Source organism: Acomys minous (assembly GCF_964271855.1).
Source record: "Acomys minous genome assembly, chromosome: 15".
Taxonomy (NCBI): domain Eukaryota; kingdom Metazoa; phylum Chordata; class Mammalia; order Rodentia; family Muridae; genus Acomys; species Acomys minous.
The window spans coordinates 77,296,517-77,318,831 of NC_140497.1; positions in this window are offsets into that span (position 1 = coordinate 77,296,517).

The following is a 22,315-nucleotide window of genomic DNA, read 5'->3' on the forward strand; positions in this document are numbered from 1 at the left end:
CACACACACACACACACACACTGTAAGTAAATGATTACCAAGCTACAACCTATAGACCCACAGAGATTAGGTAAACAGGAGGGGTCTAAGGAGAACTAGACTAGATTTTGTAGGTGAGCTGGGGCCAAACTGGGACAAGATCATAATGGATCAGGTTGGGGGGGGGCGGGTATTTTTATATTGGCCTGCTTCTCCTTTCATGTCTATAGGTTTTCATACTTAAGACTTAACGCGTGCTTGTTACTGATTCTTTTCCTCCCCTGGTATTTTCTTTAGCTGTGAAATCTGTATCTGCTAGTGAGATAGCCACTCTATGTATCTATGACTATATTTTCATGCAACTATTTTTATGCCTCTATATTAACTTGCCCTTATCATTACATTTGAAATAACAGTTTTATAGATGACACCAATTTGCTTTGCAGTGGCATTTCCCCTTAGCCCCTTTAATATGTTTAGAACAAAACGCTTAATATAATTATCAAGTTTTCACTTCCACTTTGAGCTGTCACTTTTATTACTCTTGGTTTCATATATGTGCTTTTCACATGTCTGTTTCTCCCTTTCCAAGTTGTTTGGGGTTGTTTTATCATTTAAATGTGCAAAATCACATAGTAAATTATATTTAATTTTTGAGGCCCTTCCATGACCTTGTTATTGTGTGTTATTATCTTTTTTTTTTTAAGCATAGCCATTCTGGAAATGATATCACTTGATTTTGATTTAACCACTTTTCTATATAGTTTTTTTTAAATATCCCACACAGAATAGAAAATTTTGTAAGCTGAATTATAAGTGGAGTAATTATCATATTAACTTCATTATAAGATTGATTACTAAAACCATATAGAAATACATTAGCTTCTTGCATATTTATTATTTTTATACTTATTATTTCTAGTAATGATTTAATGGGTTTCCTGGATTTTTCTATATCAATGTCATGTCTTCCACAAATATTGTTTAGCTTCTTTATGTTTAAATGTGAATGCCTTTTATTCCTATTTCCTGCCTCAGTTCTGGGGTAGGTTCCCAGCCCAGTGCTGAACAGATGCAGTGACAGCAAAGATCCTTGCATTGTTCCTGATCTCAGCAGGAAAGCATCTGACCTCTTGTCACTAAGTATGATGTCACTTCCTGTGAGCATCCTTTATCAGACTGAGGAAATCTTCTATTCCTAGTTTGTGGATGTTTTAATCATTTAAAGATGTTCTGGGCTTGTCAAATGCTTCTTACACATCTGTTAAAATGATTGTAGCTCTTATTTTTTATTCTGTTGACATTTAATTGATTTTCAAGTATTGAGCCAAATCTAGATCTGTGAGGTAAACTCCATGTTAATAATATGTTTCCTTTTCATGTGTTGTTTCTTTTTAGATGGATATCATTTATAAATATTTTCTTGAAGATTTTCCCACTTATGTTAATGAACAATATTAATCCAGAGTTTCTTTTTTTTTAGTATCTTTGTCTGACTATGGAATTAGAGTAAAAATTACATCAGAAAATTAGCCACTGCTTGTTCCCTTGTTTTCTATTTTTTCAAGAGTTTGTGAAGAATTACAAATTTTCCTTTCTGAATGCTCAATAGACATTAGTAATTAAAACATTTCTTCTCAGATTTTCATTATGGATAATTCTTTTTAATGTTTTAACAAGATACTTATGAATAAAATGAATAAATGTTATCAGCTCTAAGATGTGATATAAATGAATAAATGTTATCAGATCCAAGAGGTAAAGAGCACTTAAAATGTAAAGTGGATTATGCTGGGTCTAGAGTGTTTTGGTTTCTTAGTGAACACAACATTGAGCTGACAGGCAAAGCTTTGGCTTGGTATGCCCAAGGTCCTGTATTGATCACCAGCACCACAAACATAAACAGTGAACAAATGAATAAATAAACAGATCAAAATGTAAAATTGTAGTATTAGCTGTGCGTGGGCCACTTATGGGCTCTCCCATATCAATCATTAATGAAAAAATGCCCCCACTGTTTTTTTTTTCAGATTATGTATCTGGACTGGAACAATGACTCAGTGGTTAAAATAATTTGCTGCTCAATCATAGGCACTGGAGTTTGTAATCCCAGCACCCACATAACAAGCCAGGCGTTCCATTCTCTTAGTTTGCTTTATATTGCTGTGCTAAAGCGCCATGACCAAAAACAGCTTGGAGAGGAAAGAGCTCCTTTGGTTCACATGTCCCCAGTCACAGTTTACCACTGAGAGAAATCAGGGAAGGAACCTAGAGTCAGGGACTGAGGCAGCGGCCATGAAGGAATACAGCTTACAGGTATGCTCATCATGGCTTGTTCAGCATGTTTTATATATGGCCCAGGACAGCCTGCCCAGGGCGTGACACCACCCGCGGTGGGCTGGGAGCTCCCACACTTATCACTAATCAGAAAATGCCCTCCACAGACTTGTCTGCAGGCAGTCTGATAGGAGCACAGGTTCCCTCTTCCCAGATGTCTACCTTGTGTCAAGTTGACAGAAAGACAAAAACAAAACTGCCAAGCATATCCAGACAGGATGGAACTACAACTTTGGGGGACACAACAGTCTTTTACCCTCTCTGTGTGCACAAGAGGTGCACAGTAGCACATGCAAGTATTTATACATTCATGCAGACCCATAATAAACAAACAACTAAATAAAATATTTTTAAAGTTCCTTAATTCTGAAGAGAAGAAAGGGCGAGGAACTACAGACATGAGCGAGTACCAGCAGCCTGCTCTGGAGTTAACACTGCCAGATGCGCCTTCTGCAGAAACATTTTTATTTTCAGTGTTTAGTGGTGAAAGCTACTACTCCATGAGGGGTTATACACTTCTGGCTTCGTGTAAACTAAGGATGTTTTCTAGTTGTGCATTATTGCTGGCAACTTCATCAGTTCTGACAAGTGTCTAGCTATGTAATGTCAAGATTAGGTTTTGGGGTTTTTAGTTTTTGTTGGTGTTGTTCTCAGCTTGTAGTTTAGGTCTTTGTAATTTTCTTTAAGAAAAGAAAAAATAAAGTAAATGGGAAAAATGTTTGAAGCAAAAAAAATCAAATAAAAACTTTATCTTGAGCAAAGGTTTGACTTGATTAATTTTTCAAATTTTAAAATTCTCTTTATCATATATATGATAGATATGATAGATATATATGATAAAGAGAATTTAAATTTTTAAAAAATTTTATATATATATCCCTTCCTTATACTTGTCTTAGGTTATACGTCTGGCTTATTATCATTCTCATTTTCCTTTTTTAAAAAATTGAGCTACTCATTCTGGCCAATCTTTTTTACGTTGTAACATAAGGTTGGTGTACAAAGTTCACAATGGAGAATCATGCAATAGAGTAACCAAAAAATCATACATATGTGTGTGTGTGTCATGTACACATATGTATATATGTGTATATATATTTGTGTATACATACATGCACATATAAATACATCTTTGTTTATAATTATTATAGATTTCTTGAAGGATTGACCTAGTTGTAATTAATAAGTCACCTCTTTATGTGTTGCCTAATATTCAGCTGTGCATGTTTTTCTAGTTGGTGACTGGTGCTCGTCTCTCCTTTGACTTTGGATATTATCTGCACCTTTGTATCTAATGTGTCTTTCTTTTGTACAAGGAATGGCTGTGTCATGTTTTCTTTAAAACTCCATCCTAAAAAATCTCAGCTCTGGTTTAATTGTGTAGTTCGCCCTCACAGGAAGTTTCTATTCTATGTTTTTTATCCATTGTGTGGGTCATATTTCCCATTTTCTTCGTATGCTGCATAATTTTTGCTAGAAAGTGGATTTTTCTGTAATAACATCCAAGCAGTTCCTTTTTTGCAGGTAGCTTGACTCATTTTGGTGGAACTCTCCACAATTTATTTTCAGGACTGAATCAATGTCACATTTACTGTTCACAGCACCTTCAGAAGGTACAAAATGACTCCATCTTTGCTGAACACCTCTGTCAGTTTTTACAGTTTCTATCTATTAATCACTACAAATCTTATACCAATGTATATGGAAACATCTTGTTTTGATCCCAAGTGTGAGATGTGAAACATAATTGTGTGAGGGTGTGTAGTGTTTGTCCACTGGAAACAAACTTGCGAGAGGACAGGTGATGTTTGTCCACTAGAAGAGGAACCGCCTCTTGCAGGGGACGTGATCTTTGCCAGCTGATAAACATTCTAGTGTGGGCTCTGAGAGAAGATATTTATATGAGCCCAAAACTAGAGGCTGGGCTTTTTGGTCTTGGCATCAGTTTGCTATTGTTTGGCTGCCCATCACTCCACTTCAAGGTACTACTAGAGAGAAATGCTCCAGAGACTGCTTAGAGGTTCTGGGTTCCAGCTGCTGCTCTGGATTCCAGGTGCTGTGGTTGCAGTCACCTTTGCTGAATTGCTGGTGTGCTGTATAAAGGGTCTGTTGAAGTCCTGACTACAATCTCTCCAAGGAACTGAGACTAAGCACTTCTACTTCTCCTGTTCCCATTAACTTCTTTTCTATCCTATCTGGGGTAGGGGGGTTGGAAGGGATGTATAAGCATTAAAGAACCCCAAATAAAGTAGGTTTGGAAAAGTTCAAAGCCTATAGGTGGTGCCCAATGTGGCTTGGGGAAAATGGGTAACTTAATTCTAATGCTGTAAAGGAAACCACAGGTTTTGAAGATGTAGAGATATTGTTTCAGAGTGTCAGCAAAATGGCAGCTTTGATGCAAGGTTCTTTCCTGCCTTGTACCCAGAGGGAATTTTCTGTTTTGGCTTTGTCTTCTTCCTGGGTTTTTTCTTTCTTTCTTTCTTTCTTTTTAAGTTTGGAAGAAAGACTCATGAGATATGAAAAACCAGAAGTGTCACTAAATTCTATAGTGCTAGAAAAAAATTCAGAGTTGGCAGCACAATAAGACAGTTTATGGGTAGAGGTGGAAACACTTGGGAAACAAATAGCATCACTGATAAACATAGAAAAAAAAAGAGATGCTCAGATTAGGTGTTAACTAAATATGGGAGCTCTCCACTCTTGCTGCCACGCCCTGCTCCATGCACCAGATATTCAGAGCACCTGCATTTAGAAGGAGGCAGGAAAGAACATGAACCCGAGAGGCCAGAAGGATTCCAAAATAATAGGAAGCTGAGCTGGGCTTGGCGCACCCCATTAATCCCAGCACTTGGGAGTCAGAAGCAGGCAGATCTCTGTGAGTTCAAGGCCATCCTGGTCTACAAAGAGAGTTCCAGGACAGCCAGGACTATTACACAGAGAAACCTTCTCTCAAAAAAAAAAAAAAAAAAAAAAAAAAAAAAAGAAAGAAAGAAAAAAGAAAAAGAAAAAAAAAGAAAGAAACAAAGAAAAGAAAGAAACAAAGAAACAAAGAAACAAAGAAAAACAAAGAAACAAAGAAAGCTGACCAGACTAAAAGGGCCTTGGAGGAAAGTGAGCTGAGAGAGGATTCCCAGTCTTTGGGCAACCAGTGTTTCAAGTTCTCAGATCTAGCAGAATAAAAACTACCACTCCATTTGTGGTAAAGGTCTGAATACCCATTCCAACCTTTCCTGCCATCTATACATTTTGATTTGAGTTTACAGAGAAAAGAATATGTTTCTCCACCGCTGTGTTCTTCCACTCTTTTGTCTGTGGGTTAGCTCAGATTTATGACGAAAGGTTAGGAACTGAAAGTTGGGGAGAGGAAGTTCCTGGATTCTGGAGTTTAGAGGAAGACCTTTGGTGGTCTACGGATGATTTGTTAAGAGGTGATCTTCATTCTCTAAAACCTAGCTGGTCTTAAGAAAGTGAATCAGCAAGTGACTAACCAAGCATAGCAAGCCTGGTCCTCACACAGGAAGCCACAAAAGGATGAAAGGCCCCAGGGGCACCCAAAGAAAAGGTGTGCCTTCCAATCTTCCTGCTCTTGGCTTGCAAAGCCTCTCAAGACTTCGTGAGAGTAGAAAATGCCCTTCAACCAAGTGACTCAGAAATGACTCTTTAAACTTGAATTCAGAGAGAAAAAACAAACAAACAAAGGAAAACTGAAGGAAAAAAAAGTCTTGAATGCTTGGGGCTGGAAAGACACAATCAGTGAAATTTTTGCCAGGAAACATAAGAGCCAGAGCTGGGATCCTGTGGGAATCACTTGGAGACCAAGCTCACTAGTGAGGGATTATTTGGCCCCTGGGTATTTTCACAAGGGATTATGCTGACTGGGCTCATTAAAGTGAGAATAGCACACTAAAAGTGGGCAGCACATTCTCTTGGCTTGAGTCCTGGGCTGTACAAAAAGGAGAAACCCAGCTAAGCATAGCCTTCATCTATCATCTCTGCTTCATGGTGGTGAGTGTGCTGTGACCAGAAGGTTTAATCTCTTGTTTTTTAGACTTGCCTGCCATGATGTACTGTGTCCTTGAACTATGGTCTGAAATAAACCTTTTCTCCCAGAGTTACTATTGTCAAGATACTTTACCACAACAACAGGAAAAGTAACCAAGACAGATCCCCAGCATCCACATGAAGACCCAGGGCTGAGGAACTTGGCTTGCTTTCTAACAGCCCACTCGCTGGAGTTTAAGCTCACATCACTAAATCATCATTAACCTATTCATGGCTATAGTGCACCATGATCTAATCACCTCTTAAAAGTCCCTGTCACTCAATATCATTAGATTGGAAATCGATATGAGCCTCAGAAGCGCAAACTACATTCTAACCTTGGCACTCATGGTCTTATCTGTTCTCTTGTGTCCTCCCACTCTAATGAAATTCACAAAGAAAAATTTAGATACTAGTAAAAAAAAATATGTACAGGTGGATGGATGGATAGAGTTAAATAGATGATTGATAGATAGATAGATAGATAGATAGATAGATAGATAGATAGATGATAGATACATACATACATACGTATGTACATACATACATAGATACATAGCAAATATCTCACTACACAAGTCTGGTTGGCCTTGAACTCATAACCCTTCTGCTACTATTAAGCGCTAAGAAGTTTAGAGATTATAGGTCTGTATTATAAAAACTAGAGATTTGGGGGGGCAGGCGAGGTGTTTTGATTTTGTTGGGTTTTGTTGTTGTTTGGTTGATTTTGTTTTGTTTGGCTTTTCATTTGCTCACCTGTTGTTTTGTTTGTTTTGAGACAGGGTCCTGTTATATAAGCCAGACTGGCTTAGAGCATGCTGTGTAATAAAAACTGAAGGCTCTTATGAGGACTGAATAGATGGCTCAGAACTTAAGAGCACTACCTGTTCTTGCAGGGAGCCCAGATTCGATTCCCAGCACCTGTGTGGTAGGTGGTTCACAACCATTTCTAATTGCAGTTCTAGGGGATCTGATATCCTCCTCTGACCTCTGAGAGCTTCAAGCATGTGTGTAGAACACAGATGTACATGCAGGCAAATAATCACATGTTGAATAAAATGAGCAATCTAATTTGTAAGTATTTGTATTTAAGATTTTTAACCTATAAAACTTGCTAATCTATTCTTGTTTGGTACCAGTGTTAACTCTTTTTTATCCTTCTATTTTGAAGAGTTCTCTTTGCAGCCCATCACCCATTGTTAAATATATATATATATATATATATATATATATATATATATATATATATATATATTTCACTTTGAAGACTCATTTTCCCAGACTGTTTTGATGTTACCTACAGTCATGTGATTCAAAGACAAGTCATGAAATTGTAAACTACTTCCTTCGCTGTTGAAAACAGCAGCAGCTCTTTGTCCCATCCCTTTCTTTAACCTTAAAGTAATAATGTGACACCTGAAGTTGTGATAGTTATATGGAGACCATGAGCCAGTTCCTAAATGAGGTTTCTATACAGCAAATAAGTAAATTAAATGTCCAATTAAATTTGAATGTCTGATAAATCAGTAATAAATTTAAAGCATTAGTATGTTCCGAGTGTTTCATAGTATATATTTTAAAAGCATAATTTTATAGATAATAACATACATGTATATAGTTATATTATGAATAAGAGCTAACGTATTAAAATTTTTTTAAAGCTGTTCAGCTCAACTTTATACTGAATGGCACAAACTCTTTTTTTTTTTTAAATCCCCTGTTTCTGTTATTAACTGTATTAGATAGCAAGTGTACAAAATAATATTTATAAAATATGAACACCAAAAACAAACAAACAAAAAAGCAATAGACCAAAGACCCTAGTAACCACATAGTCTAAGACAATCTTTGCCAGGGGTTGTGTTTAATTTTCCTTCTCCTTTTAAATAGTTTCCTGGTTTTCTTCAACTCTATCTCTGGTGAAAGGCTATGAACTGAAGGGAGGCCTTTGCAGCTCTACAGTAACTCACCGCCACCCACCACTATCCGCCACTACTCGCCTTCCACATACTAGGCTGAGAAGGATGCAAACTTCAAAGCAGGAAGGACCACTATCTTGATGCAGAAAGGCCACCACCAAGGCAGAGAAACTGAACTTTTCACACCTAGTGGGGCTTCTAGATAGACAAAGGTGCAAGACACAAGCTGCAGAGAAGGAAGTCTAGAAGGGAAGCTTGGAATGTGGGTCCCTGCGCGTTTTCCAGAGAAGCAACCTCAACCTCCAGGTTTTCTACAGGGTTCCTCGCCTCTCCTCCACTCAGCTGCCGGCGGGAGGCACACCCTGCCCAAGCCTCCCTCCTGCGATCCTGCATATGCTTTCTTGCTAAACGACTCTTTTCCCTGGTTATCTCCTCACGGGATACATCTGCTGGGTGCCTAGCATCCTCAGTTCCGCTTTCATCTTTTTCGTGTCTCAACACATTGTTTCCTCCAGTCCTGATGGCAGTGTGGAAGGGAGCCATCCCACCCGGGCCGCGCTTTGGGATTGGCAGCCAATGAATGATTGGCAGCGGGCGTCTCTGTCAGAGCTTTGGCATGCCGCAGAGTAGGAGCCCCGTGCTAATGAATGCCATCTACACCTACCAGATGTGCCTCTGGGTGACATGCCAGGTCTTTTACATAATGTCATTCTGCCGGACACGAAGACAGCTGGGGGTGGCGGGGGGGGGGGTGGTGTCTTTTAATTCCTTGGGATAGGAGTGGGTCTGTCTTCTCTTTATTTCATTTTTTATTCGGACTACTTTCAACTATCCATAACCCCAGTCAGCCCCCACTATATTGCCCTAAATACTTATAAAGCTGAGGGTGTCTAAGAGACAGCGCGAAACTGAACAGAAAAAAAAAAAAACTTTAGTTCACTGAATAGTCCTCTAGCCTCCCGTACGCAAAACTCGCGTCTCTTCTACTTCCTCGAGTTACTTTCTGCTAGCATCTCTAGGGAAACCGCTCAGAAGTGTATAGAAGGAATGAAAAACACTTCCATATGAAATGAAAGGAGGGGAGAGGGTGCCATATTCCTCCCCACCCCATCCCACCCCATATCCGCATCACCCCCTGTTAAACCGGCACGAATAAACTTCCTACACTTCGCTGCTCACTCTGGCTCCTCCCTCTGCCTCCACCCGCAGGAAGCTTTAGAGTGTTTTCCCCAAGGGGAGATAGATACCTTGCCCAGAGCCTGTCTCAAGTTCTGGATAAAGTGTAAAGGTATCCAAACAATACGTCTTTTGGGGAAAGCAAGTTTCCTGGAGTACGGTGAACTCTGAGGGAGGCAAGGGAAACTAGAGGCCACGTTAGACCAACAGTGGTTGTCTGCGCCTGTCTGGGGGTTGAAGGTCTCCACCCTAGAGAGAGAACTGTGGAGCTCAGGGTATCCTAGATTGCCCCCCTAGGCTTCCGCCACATCTACCCTCAGGGAATGCCTGGAATCTGGTCGAATTGAGGAGAGTAGATCTCGGATACCTGCAGGAGTCCTACCTTCTTCACACTCGCCCTCCCACAATCGCTACCAGCTCTCAGACTTCTGAGACTACAAGGCGCTGCTGCCACCAGGCGCTGCTCCCACGCGCCGGTCGCTGCCCTTGGCCTCAGGTCCCGCAAGCAGGGTCGGCCCCTAGCACCCGCGCCCGGCCCGTCGCCAGGCTCCAGATGGCTGCTCCTTACTGTGGGCTTGCGACCCCCTGACAACGCCCGGCAGCAGCAGGAAGTCTCTACCTCCTTCCCAGCTGCTGCGGAAGAGCCTAGGGACAAGCCAGAGCCTAGGTTGGGATTGGGGCGGGACCGCGGTGACTGAGGATCGCCCAGACTGAGCGCCTAGCATTCCGCAGGTAAGAAGGCCGGAATTCGCACTTAAGTTGCGAGCCGGAGCCTGCAAGCAGGCTACCACCCACACTCTCCCTTGACCTTCCTTCCCCACCCTTCATCCAGCGCGTGGAGGGCGGGGCCGGGCCTGGACCACCCGTGGGACCGCAGAGAGAGGCTGAGCAGCCACCAGGAGAGGGCGCCCACTACCTAGGCCCTGCTCTGCAGACAGGCTGTGTCTGGGCGCCGCGCCTCTGCGCAAAGGAAAGCTGCTTCTACCAGAAGGACGCCCCCTTCCTCCCGAGAGTGATAATGCTCACTACCAGGCGTGGCATTCCACTTCCTCTTTTTTTTTTTTCTCCTCACTGCGCTCAACTTACTTCCCATGATCTCTTCTCTTTTCCTCTCCTCTCCTCTCCTCTCCCCTCGTCTCATCCTCTCCCCTCTCCTCCTGTACCCTCCTCCCCCCTCTTTTTTCTTCTTTCCCCCTCCTTTCCTCTCCTCTCTCCTGCTTGCCTGGTTCTCTTTCTATTCTCTCCTCTGCCCTTGCATTTTGATAATTTCCCCTATTCTCAAATCTCTACAATGGCCCGGGAGGATTTTGTCTGCACCTGGGAGATGCCCAAACTTGTTGCTCTGTACAGTGCCTCCCCCAGGTGGGTGTCTAACAATCAGCCGGGAGTAGGACAGCTTCGGGAAGTTAGGGTTTTTCTCTGACGACGATGGAAGAAATGGGGTGTTTGATTTGGGAGTGGGAGTTATGGTGGGGAGCAGCGCATCTTCAGAGTGTGGAGATGTGGGGTTCCCCTTGTTGGACAGAACACGTGAAGTTAATTAATAACTGATACTGAGTTCCTTCCGCCCAACACGCTCAAGAATTCCCATAGAGTCCTCCCTTTAAAAAGACACCCCAAAGACCCAAAGTCACCTTCCAAACCAGCCCTCTCTTTCTCCCAAAGCTAGGACTGAGGGTGGGGATGAAGAAAAGACACTAAAGGCCGCGATGCCTCATCCCTGCGCGCCCATCTGACCTCCCCTCTAATCCCCAAGTGTCCGAGCGAGCATGAGCTCACAGTGCCCTCTGGCTGCTGCGCTGCTGCCACGGGGTTTTAGACCCCCCAGAGCAGGTTCCATAAGCTCTCAGAATAAATCCCCTGGGAAACATTAATCACAACGACCAGCGACTGTAAACTGTGAGCCCACGCTGTGTCTGCTTTTTAATCCCGTGAGTAATTTTGAAAAGTAGCATAGGACAGGGGCTCTGTTGATCCCTTATATGATTCCGTGCCATCTCTGACCTACTGGACGTGCTTTCCCGAAATTTCACGAAGTCTTGGCCAAGGTAAAGAAATAGGAGAATGAAGAAAAGAAGCAATGGAGGAGGCAAGCCGGAAGCTGGGGTGCACGTTAGTAACTGTGGAGTAACCCGTCAGGATCCCAGGAATTGGTTGGGAGGGGAGGCACTTTTGTCGGGGCCGGGGTTGGGTGGGGCGGAGGCAGTTGACCAGACAGAAACTCTGAGCTCAGTTGGAAGCCGGAATTGGTAGCCTTTTCTTTCCCTACTAGGTTTCGAACCCACGTGACCTCACGTAGGCTCTGTCCCCTTGTTGGGGTCAGCTTACAAGAATCAGGGTTTGCCCCTCTGGGGCTTGTTGGTCGCACTTGAGATTTCACTATCATGTCGTTCAATTAATCATATTTCACTTCTCCCATTTTATTCAAAACCGTCTTCCAGTTCCCTCATAATCGTAATTTGCGTCATTGCCTTTTATCTTTGATTAATTAGGAAGCCGAAAATGATAATGGAGGGTTGGACCAATAAATTACCTTTAGGAACAGACGGACCGACGTCCTGAGTTGCTGTGTGGGTGGGCGCTGCAGGAATGGGCGGTGCCGCAAGGGCGCGAAATGAGTCCGCGAGGCACTGGTTCGGACCGAAAGACATGTCTCTAGTTTGAGTCTGCACTTGGAGAGCAGTAAGTTAGGCAAGCATCCTCTTTCTTTCTGAGGCCTGGCCATCCTAACTAGAGCCCAGATTTACAGTTGCCCTGTAGAACACATTTCTTCAACAAGGAGCTAGGAAATTACCATTGTTTTTTGCACTCTTTCCTCCTCTCTCTGCCCTTACTGATTGACAGAGAGAGATTAAGAGTATCTAAAACCAGCCCCTTAGCTCCCAGGCCCAAGAGGCAAGGCCCATCGCACCCCGTTTTCTTCTCCCATGAAATCGCTAACGCCTCCAGACCGCGGCCCGATCGAGAGAGCTTTTTGCAGCTCTTCACGGCTTCCCCCCCCACCCACCCCAGCCTCTTTAGCTTTCAATTGAAAACCAATTAAAGGTTTCTATAAATCTGTTAGCTCCCCCTTTTATCTGGGGACCCCTGATGCATGCGATATTGCCCTTTAGATGCCTCTTCCGTGTTTTGTTTTACAATTGTTGTATCAATATAATACGGCCTTTCTTCTCCTGTCTCTATAGATACAGATACACAAGGAAAAGCGGAGCTATTCAGGCGCATTTGTCCAGGAGCCTAGCAGCGGTGCCCTTTCTCTGCGGCTGCTTTCGCTGCTTCGGTAACAGCAGTTATGGTAGAAGCAGATGGCTGCTGATTGGGGGAGCTTTGTGGCTCTAACGCTGAATACTTTATGGAAAAGGACTTTATCATGCTTGGTTGGGCAGAGGAACAAGGGGTTGAGATTTATGGCCAGGAAAAATAAATCTTTTTTTTCCCAAGTTGTGGCTCCCTCTCACCAGTGTCTCCTTTGGCCCTGGGGTCAAACACTAAGGAATTGGTTTGATTTGATTTGATTCGCTTTTCTGCTAACAGCATTTTTTGGTCAGGATCTGTGTGGAGAGAGCCAGAAGTTTATGAAGCACCCCGGGTTGCTGATGCTGTCTCAGCATTGTCTTACCAACGGGTGAAGAGCAGAAGGACATGCTCGCAAATGCTGTTTGAAGCCGTGTTTCCCTGTATGTCTTGCTGAGGGAGGCATCATTGCTGATTGCCCTATATCAATAAGAACAAAAAAGGGCGGGGGAGGGCGGGATGGGGGGAGGGCGTGCTTCCACAGGCAAGGGGGGGGGGCACTGATCTCAAAGGAGAGAGGAAATGACAAATATGGAAGAGATAGGTGTGCTTATCACTTTGAGGGGCTCTGAGCTGGGAAACAGTTAAGGGATGTCTCTGAATGCAACGTTTTAAGATGAAATTTAAATTCAATTGTTGAGGGATACACAGAGTGCAGCCTCCTACTAGAGGCCAAATTCACCTCAACATATATTCACATCATTCATCTCCTTGCCTCTCCCGAGTTTTGCTTCTCCCAAGTCAGATGTGTTCTGTCTGCTGGTGGAGCACGTGCCCCTCCTCTTGCCTTTAGAACCTGCTCTAAAACGGGGTCACCCTGTCCTTAAGGTCTTCCTCTCCCAAGGGCACAGAGACAGATTCCTAACATGGACAGCCCCTGGAAGTCTGGTACCAAGAAAGGCTGACCAATCTCAACATTGGCTTTCTTCCTACTTTAAGCATACTCCTTGTTTTCCTGACCTTGGAAATGCCAACATCAGGCGTTTTGGGTTTTTTCTCAAAGACAAAAAACAACAACAAAACAAAACAAAACAAACAACAACAACAACAACAAAACCTGTTGACCCTGTTCCAAGCTCCTTTAGTCTGCCTTTCCTTTCCTACTTTATCTTGACCCTAGAAACTGAAAAGGCCAGGACAGCTTCCATCACTGTCAAAATTTTCTGCTACATATTTCCCCTTACGTCTTTGTAGAATACTGCCTCCCTGCATTCCAACAGGGACCTTTGCATCTTGTTTCTCTCTAGAGAGAACACATTTAGTCAGTGAGCTAAGACTCAAAGGCTTTGGATAACTAACATCTGTCCTTTTCCTAAGTACTAGGCCGAATGTTCTACAACACTTAATGCTTAGGCTGACACAGCAACTATTTTGCATCATCACAGGAAACAGCAGCACAGAAAAGCTGGCTAACCCAAGTAAGCTATGATGGAGCTGCGACCTTAACCCTCTTGCAATGCTGGAAGTTGAGAGAGGTTAAGTGATTTGATCAGATGCATAGCTAGCTAACTGAAGACCCAGGGTTCAGATAGACACATTTAGCATCTCAAGGAGAGAGCTCTTCACCACTGTCTCTGTTATCCTTTAGAAGGAGGAAGAATTAGGAATCCATCTGTGTCCAGGGATTGGGCTGTGTGTGTGTGTGTGTGTGTGTGTGTGTGTGTGTGTGTGTGTGTGTGTGTTGGGGGGGCAGTGTACAGTAGGAGGAGGCTGTTGCTAGGCTACTATGTAGGTACCAGGACTGGGGAGGGATGAGGGAGGAGAGAGAGGTTGAACAGAAGAGCTTGCCTAGTCGCCCAGCAAGTATAGTGCCTAGGACGTGGCTTGCATACAATCCCTAGGAAAATTAGCCATGTCCTGTGCTCCTGGGTGCTGTGGCTGCTGTTTGATACTCAGGTGCTTGCTTGCTTGAATATGTAAAGGAGGGCTGATACCCCTCTTTCCAGCCAAAGCTAGCAGACTAGTGAGTGGTGGCAGCCTGTTGCAGGCCTCACTTTTGGCTGTAAGACTTGAGTTAGCCAGTATCACAATCACATGTGCCCCATCCATTGGGCTGTTTTGTCTCTGACAACCCCACCCTGATACCTCTTTTATCCAGGCCTGAAACAAAGCTTCCCAAGTAGGAATAAAGGATGGGGAGAAAGTCCATTCCTTTTATCCATCAATCCTGGCCTCCTGCAAACTCCTAAAGGCCAGTTTGGTGGAGAGGCATAGACAGTATCTTTTGGTAGGAATAACCCATAACAGGTTTTGCCTACTGTATCTTCCAGTGTGCCATGCAGATGTCCTCAGCCTTTACTGAGCCTCCTGGATAGCCGGTTCACTCTCCAGCTTTCCCAATTAGGAAACAAAGACAGCCTTAGTAACCACATGCATCACTGGCATAGGCATTTGCCCTATACCAGGCATTTCTGTGGGATTGCTAAGTAGAAACTCGGCCCTCACAGCAACTTCATAAAAGAGATCTGCCATGCATTCATCCATGAGGGTGGAGCACATTCCCAGATGTTCCTAGAGCAAGGAGGTGAACCCAGTGTAGCTCCTCTGGTGAGGCAGTACGCCTGTCTGTGCGCTAGATGGTGGTTTTTCTTGGGTCAGTGCTCCAGGCTTCTAACTAAGGAGACTGTTCCGTTAATGAAGGCATTGAGACCTCCCCGGGATGTCAAAGACTGAAATGAAACTAGCCCTGGCTCTTGGAAGTAATCCCTTACCATCTGCCCAGCAACTGGCTTTCCAAATCTCCCTCACTCGCCCTGGTTTCCTCACTGAGTCCTCGCTGCGATCCCCGAGGCAGCTCTTGCCAACTAGTTCAATTGCTGGAAACTGGGAGTCTGAGCTAGGTCACTGGCAGCCCAGCTAGTGAGAATGCTAACTCTTCACTTGCAAGAGCTGGGCAACCAGCCAGGGCTAGGTCACAGACAGGAGCAGGTGGGGAATGGTGCTAGTGAAAAGAGTGCTACTGTCAGAGCAGGTTTGGCCCTAGAGACCCCTTTCTGCAAGAATTGCCTATCATTGGCATTAATTGAGAGGAGGCATTTGGAAGGTTAGGGGCCTGGGAGATGGTACAGACCCTTAGACTGTCACTGGGCCTCTGCTTTAAGGAAGGCGTCAAACACACCAGTTCTCTTGTCCCTGATGCAAGTTCAAGGTTCCCCCATGCTTCTGTAAAGATGGTTCCCCCTCCCCTCACTGTGGGTGGCATGTTTTGCCCTTCCCAGGTAACATCTTCAACAGCTCGGCATTCTGGTGAATTAATGCAAATGTTACGGAGTGGATTCCTTGCTACTTTCAAGCCCAGAAAATACTGTTGGGTGCTCTCTCCCCTTGAGGGCGGTGGTTTGACTTTCTCTGCAAGACTCTTAGCTCTGCTGCCTACAGTTGGGTATGGGCACCTGAGAATCAGGAATTTTCTAGACCCAGAAGGAATGCCATGCTTTGTCTCACCTCCCAAACTCTGAGCTCAGTTTCAGTTTTAAGGGGTTTGGGTATACATCTAGGGGTCTAGAGGGGAATTGAAATCTGCTGCAAAGCCAATACATTGGCTTTCTCCACAAGCTCAGGGGCGAGGGTGGGGGTGGGAGGGGCTGGGGGTTGACCCTACTTGTATGGAAACAGGATGATAGGACCTCAGATAAACTAACCATGTGTGATGCTGAGGGGGATCTGTTCTCACACAGACACTACATGGTGAAATGATATTGAAAATATATATATCATTCACAACTCTACTCCTTCACCTCTTCCTAGGGCCAATAGCTTCATCATATGACATCCCGTGAATTGTGTCCTCAAAACAGTGCTACATGAAGACGTGTATCAAGGAGCATTGAGTGCATTATAGACACGTAGCCAAGGAAAAGGACAGAAAGTCATATTTTTAATTGCTACCCTCAACAGCTTTCACACCCTGTTGTAAATATACAGGCACATAGGGAAAGGGCTAGCAAATGCTTTTTTGAATAGAAGATGACACTTCAAATGTCAGGGAAACAAAAAGTCAGCCTAAAGCAGAAAGAAAGCCAGCACTGAGATTGGTGCCAGGCTTCCAGAAGCTGTACAGGTAGTTGCCTACATATTAGGAGCAGTGTTCTCTCTCTCTCTCTCTCTCTCTCTCTCTCTCTCTCTCTCTCTCTCTCTCTCTGTGTGTGTGTGTGTGTGTGTGTGTGTGTGTGTGTAGTTATGGCTCTTGGGAGAAGGAGGTCTTAGGGACAAAGTGACAGTGTTTTAGAACGGGTTCTAAAGGCAAGAAAAGAGTATATTCCAGCAGCAGACATGGCCTATCTGACGAATTTGGCCTCAGTTGAATATCGCCCTATATGTATTCCTCAATATTTGAATTTCAATTGTACTCCAAGTATATTACAGTTAGAGAGAGAGAGAGAGAGAGAGAGAGAGAGAGAGAGAGAGAGAGAGAGAGAAGAGGGGACACTATGAACAAAGTTCATAGTTGTTTTGGCCTACACTGAACTGAGGCCTAGATTATCACTCTATTCCAGAAGTACAGTCAGTTATATTTGTTCTTAGAAATCCTTCAAGCCAGGCATGGTGGAGCACGCCTTTAATCCCAGCATTTGGAAGGCCAAGGCAGGCGGATCTCTGTGAGTTCAAGGCCAGTCTGGTTTATAAAAGAGTCCAGGGCAGCCAAGACAACACAGAAACACCCTATCTCCAAAAAAGAAAAAAGAAAAAAGAAAAAAGAAAAAAAAAGAAAAGAAAAGAAAAAGAAATTTCAAAAGATTCGTTTGGCAATTTTAAACATTAATCATCTTTTAAAACATGAGTTCTTATTAAACTGTTATGGAGGCTCATTGATGTATTGGTTATCCTATTTCTGTGGGCTGCCGTTGAAGTTTGAGAGGTAGCTTTTCATCTAATACTTTCCAAGGAACAAACATACACATTGGCCCCTGGTGTTTCCCCACCTCATAAAGCATTCTCACTGTCGTCTCCAACACCTATGATGTCACTAGAGATGGTGACAACTTCTCAGTCTTTGAGTTCTTTAGGACACCCCTCTTTCAAGTATTTGCACTGAAAACCACATTTCCTGGTGGGTTTGAGTACTTTTGAAAAAAATCTGTTGAATGCTTTAGGGTTTTCACATAACACCCGAGAAACCCTCCTCCACTGGTGCTAAATTAACTTCTATAATACCTATTGTTCATTTGCACTGAAATGGTGTGTATTCCAACAGCTCAACTGGTGATCTAAGCAAGGGAGAACTTTAGGTTTTAGGGGGACTTGTAAGACTCTTGCAAAGCAATGTGAAGCTCACTGTTGTTACTACTGACGTCACATCCCATCCCCCCAGGGTCTCAAGAAAGAACATCCTCAGCGGCAGATTGAAAGCTGGAAAGGCCTGAGCGTGTGTGTGCACTCTGGATAGACCCTTTCCTCACAAGAGAAGAAATGCTTTTGCGATGGCAAGAAATTCCTGACAGGGTAAGTGCTCATCTGCTCAGGCCAGTTGGAATTAGGCACCAGGGAATGGGTCTGCGTCGGAAGTAGACACAGTGAGCCAATCAGTGCCTCCTTTTTAAAACTCTAGAGTCACAGCTTGAAATGAGGGGGCGGAGCTTAGCTATTGGGTGCAGGATAAGGTTTTTCTCCTGCCTGTGTGAAGACGTTCATTCGTTCATTCGTTGTAGAGCCCCTCAACCTGGTGGCATTCTCTAGATGCAAGGCAACCAACCTCATCAAAAGTCTCCCTCCCACTGTCAGGTAAGCGTGTGGGGCACTGATATTCAGATCAAGAGTGCATCATGTCAGCCTGCTAGCCCTTCTAGAACTGATATTCAGAAGCCAATGAGCCAAGAGGTTACTACACAGACCGAAGAGAGGATGACGTAGCCGTGAAAGAATAGCATGGGCTTTTAAAAACTAGCTAATTCTCAGGTGAACCTCAATACAAGTGTAATTGAAACTCAGAATCTCTCAGGGGAAGATGTGAACTTTAGAAAGGCAGATTGTAACAATAATGACACCAACAGTGGTAGTGTCTACAGCTACAAAGCATGGAAGATGGTTGAGAGGTGGAAAAGAAAAGGAAAGAGAAAATCTTCCTTCCTTCCTTCCTTCCTTCCTTTCTTCCTTCCTTCCTTCCTTTTTGACTTAAGTGAGGAAAAAGTCCAGAATATAAACTTCTCCTGACAGGCTACAGAATTTACATGCCATGAGTTTCTGGTTTTCCCAAGACCAGCTAGGAAGCACATACTTTTTTTTTAATAGCCACCCAGTAAAGTCAGTACAATACTCCAAGAGGGGGAGAGACCCAGGTTGAGCTCACACATATGATTGTAAAACACAGCTGTGCCCTCAGTCTTAGTGATCCTTTGCCCTCATCAAGATATAAAACAAATACTCAGGTTAATCTCCCACACTCTCTTTAAGCCCACCAGGGATCATTCTCCGAATAAAAGAAAAAAATAGCTGGGTATGGTGGCTCATGCGTTTAATTCCAGGAGGCAGAGGCAGGTGGATCGCTGTGTGTTCTAGGCCAGCCCAGTCTACAAAGTGAGTCTAGGACAGCCAAGGCTACACAGAGAAACCCTGTCTCAAAAAAGAAAAAAAGAAAAAAGAAAGAAAGAAAGAAAAGAAAAGAAAAAAGAAAATGCTAGCCAGAGATGCTAATGCACACCTGTAATCCCAGCACTTGGGAGGCAGAGCAGAGGCAGGCAGATCTCTGTGAGTTTGAGGCCATTCTGGTCTACAGAGTGAGTTCCAGGACAACCAGGGCTACACAGAGAAATCTTGTCTCATCCCCTCACTCCCCCTTCCAAAAGAAAAAAAAAAAGAATGAATTTTAAAATCCCCTGATAGGGAGTTTTGGTATCTGACAGGTGTTCTGCTTCTAAGTACAAATCCTCAGTCAAGTTTTTCCTTCAGCAAGTTACTTCTTCCAGGAAGATGGCTTTGGCAATCAGATTAGAGATATACAACCAAACCCAGACATAGAAAGTCAATGTGTTTTTATCACCAGTGGCCAATCCTTAAGGGAGTCAGTCCTTCACAGAGGTGTCCTTGTTTTTCTCTTGTTTACAGAGCTTAAGATATTGGAGGCCCTGTTTCTTGAGCCCTAGGGAGAGCCAAATTTCATTTCTTATCCTGTCTTTACTCCTTCTCTTAGGGAATAAAAAAAACCACTTCAATCACCATTCATCAACTTCTCTCTAGCCTTCTTTCCAATAGAACAGTGCCATAGTCTACAGATGTGGTCTTGTTGTTGTTTGGGGTTTGAGGGGGTCCTTTTTTTTTTTTTTAGGGTTTTTTTTGTTTTTGTTTTTGTTTTTGTTTTCCAGAGCTGCAAGAACCCTTGCTAAATCAGAGTGGAATGGCTGTTCTTCCTAGTTATGGTTGTACTTCTAGTCATTTAGATGGAAATAAACCACAAGGAAACGTCTCCAAATGCTTTCATAAACCCAGCGTTCTACGTCGTCCATAAAACTATTGAGTTTAAGTGTATTTTTATAGTGCTGTCTGAGGCTGAATGAAGGCCTTGACTCGTTAGCATTGCTGAAATCCAGGAAGTGATTTTGAAATAGTTTGGGCACCATCTTAGCCCATGCATTGCTAGAAAAATAATAATAATATGTGGAGTTTATTAACATTCTATTAATGATTGTCATTTTGACCATTTATATGACCAAATAAATGTGTACCACTTAAAATACTGAAAACCCCTGGGAGTAGGAATTTCAGCTTAACTGTTTGCTTGGTTATGCCAGCAGCCATTTGGTCTTCAAAAATGATCTATGAAAGGTGAGGGATTTTAAATGTTAGACACTTTAACTAAAATCAGGAAAGAATATTTACTTAGAATGTGGAAAAATGAAATGAAACATCTGTTGCTTAGAACTTGAGGAAGGTAGGCCTCCCTTCTTTCTGATGTTGTGGATTTTCGGTTCCCTCTAGTTTGGGATTTGAAAGTCAAGCTCATGAACTTCCATTTTAAATACCAGAAACATTTTCTTTTTAAAGTTCACATGAGGTAGAAACAAGAATTCAGTATTGGGCAGAGATGCATAAAGGGAAAGAAAACATAATAAAAAGGAAAGAAAAGTCAGACACAAGAAAAACCCTCTCTATTTAGAGTTCAGCTTTCTAGCCGCCTACCTTCCGGAGTGGAAAGGGTGCTTTGGTATTTACAGGATGTACAAAGAGTGTTAAAATGCATGGGCAGATGATGTTTTCTGGGAAAGACAAACTTTGTGTTTTCTAAACCATAAGCAAAGCAGACACAAAGCGCTGTTCTGTTCAACTCATTAATGGAACTAAGTCCCCCTCCCCCACCCCACAAACAGCCCTTCCCTTAATGCGTGCATCACCTGAGTCAGGCCTTAGTTTCTACACCACCTCAGCTCTTAGAACTCATTTTTTTATTTTTTGGTTGTACGCTTATCCATTAATGGCTAAGCCACTTCTCCAGAGCTGCTTTTGTCTCATGCCTTTCTGTTGCTTACAACTGGGCCTCTGGTCTCTCTTGTTCTTCCTTCTCTTAACTCATTTAACTACCTCACCTCTATTCTTTTACCCAGATGTTCATTTTCCAGATTTGAGACAAATCTTTCAATATTTCTAACTCTCCAGTTGTCTGAAGAACCCATATGGGGATGCTGCGTGGGAAGGAGAAAGAATGAGGAGGGAGAGGAGCAAAGGTATCAATGGAGTCATAAGAAAATCGGTGGCTAAAGGCAGCTGCAGGCGCTGCCACAGAGGTGTCTGAAGCCTGCCATTTAACTGAGCTTCCTTGCCAGGCTATTTTAAGCTGCACAAACTTGCACAGGTTTAAAGGGAGCTGCTGTTCTAGAACTTGCTTTTAAGGCTTGGTAGTCAAGCTGGAAGATGAGAACTTTGACCTTTCTCCCAGCCTATGATGCCTCCAGCCCCAGGGCAAGGATTCTATCTGATCAGGACTAGCAATCTTCTGAGGAGGAAACCAGAAAGGAGAAATGTAGGAAAATTCTTCTCTGCAGCAGGTACCTGTTCCAGAGAGAGAGAGAGAGAGAGAGAGAGAGAGAGAGAGAGAGAGAGAGAGATATCTCAGAGTCGCATATGGGCCATACTGTCAGCAGCCCTTTACCAACCTTTCTTATGCTCTGAGAGGCAAGGACAGAGATTGTCTCCTCCTTAAAGTCTGGTCCTGCCTCTTGCCCTTTAGCGAGTAAACTATACAATTAGATTTATACTAAACCTGACCTATTGCCCAGTTGAATTCAGTGAGAGTCCGGGTGGAATTGAGGGGGTCGTCTGTGCCACTCAAAGGCCTTTCTTTCCTTAGGAATAGAGAGCCTACCAGAGAAAAACAGCCCCAGAGCCCCTAGCGTCATTGTGTTGTGGTCCTCGCAAAAGGAGTAAACTCTCCCCGCTGTCAAAGACCTCAAGTCATTAGCATCAGCTGCAGCTCTAGAGGACCAGCCAGCGCCTCTAAGTGGCTTAGTGCACAAACGAGGCTCTCGAGACAGTCTCATTCCTGTGACTCTACGCGTGCCTTCATCAGTGGGTGGGTGTGAAAGGCTCTTGAGAACCCGTCTCAGTAGCAGTAGTGGTGGTGGTGGTGGTGATGATGATGA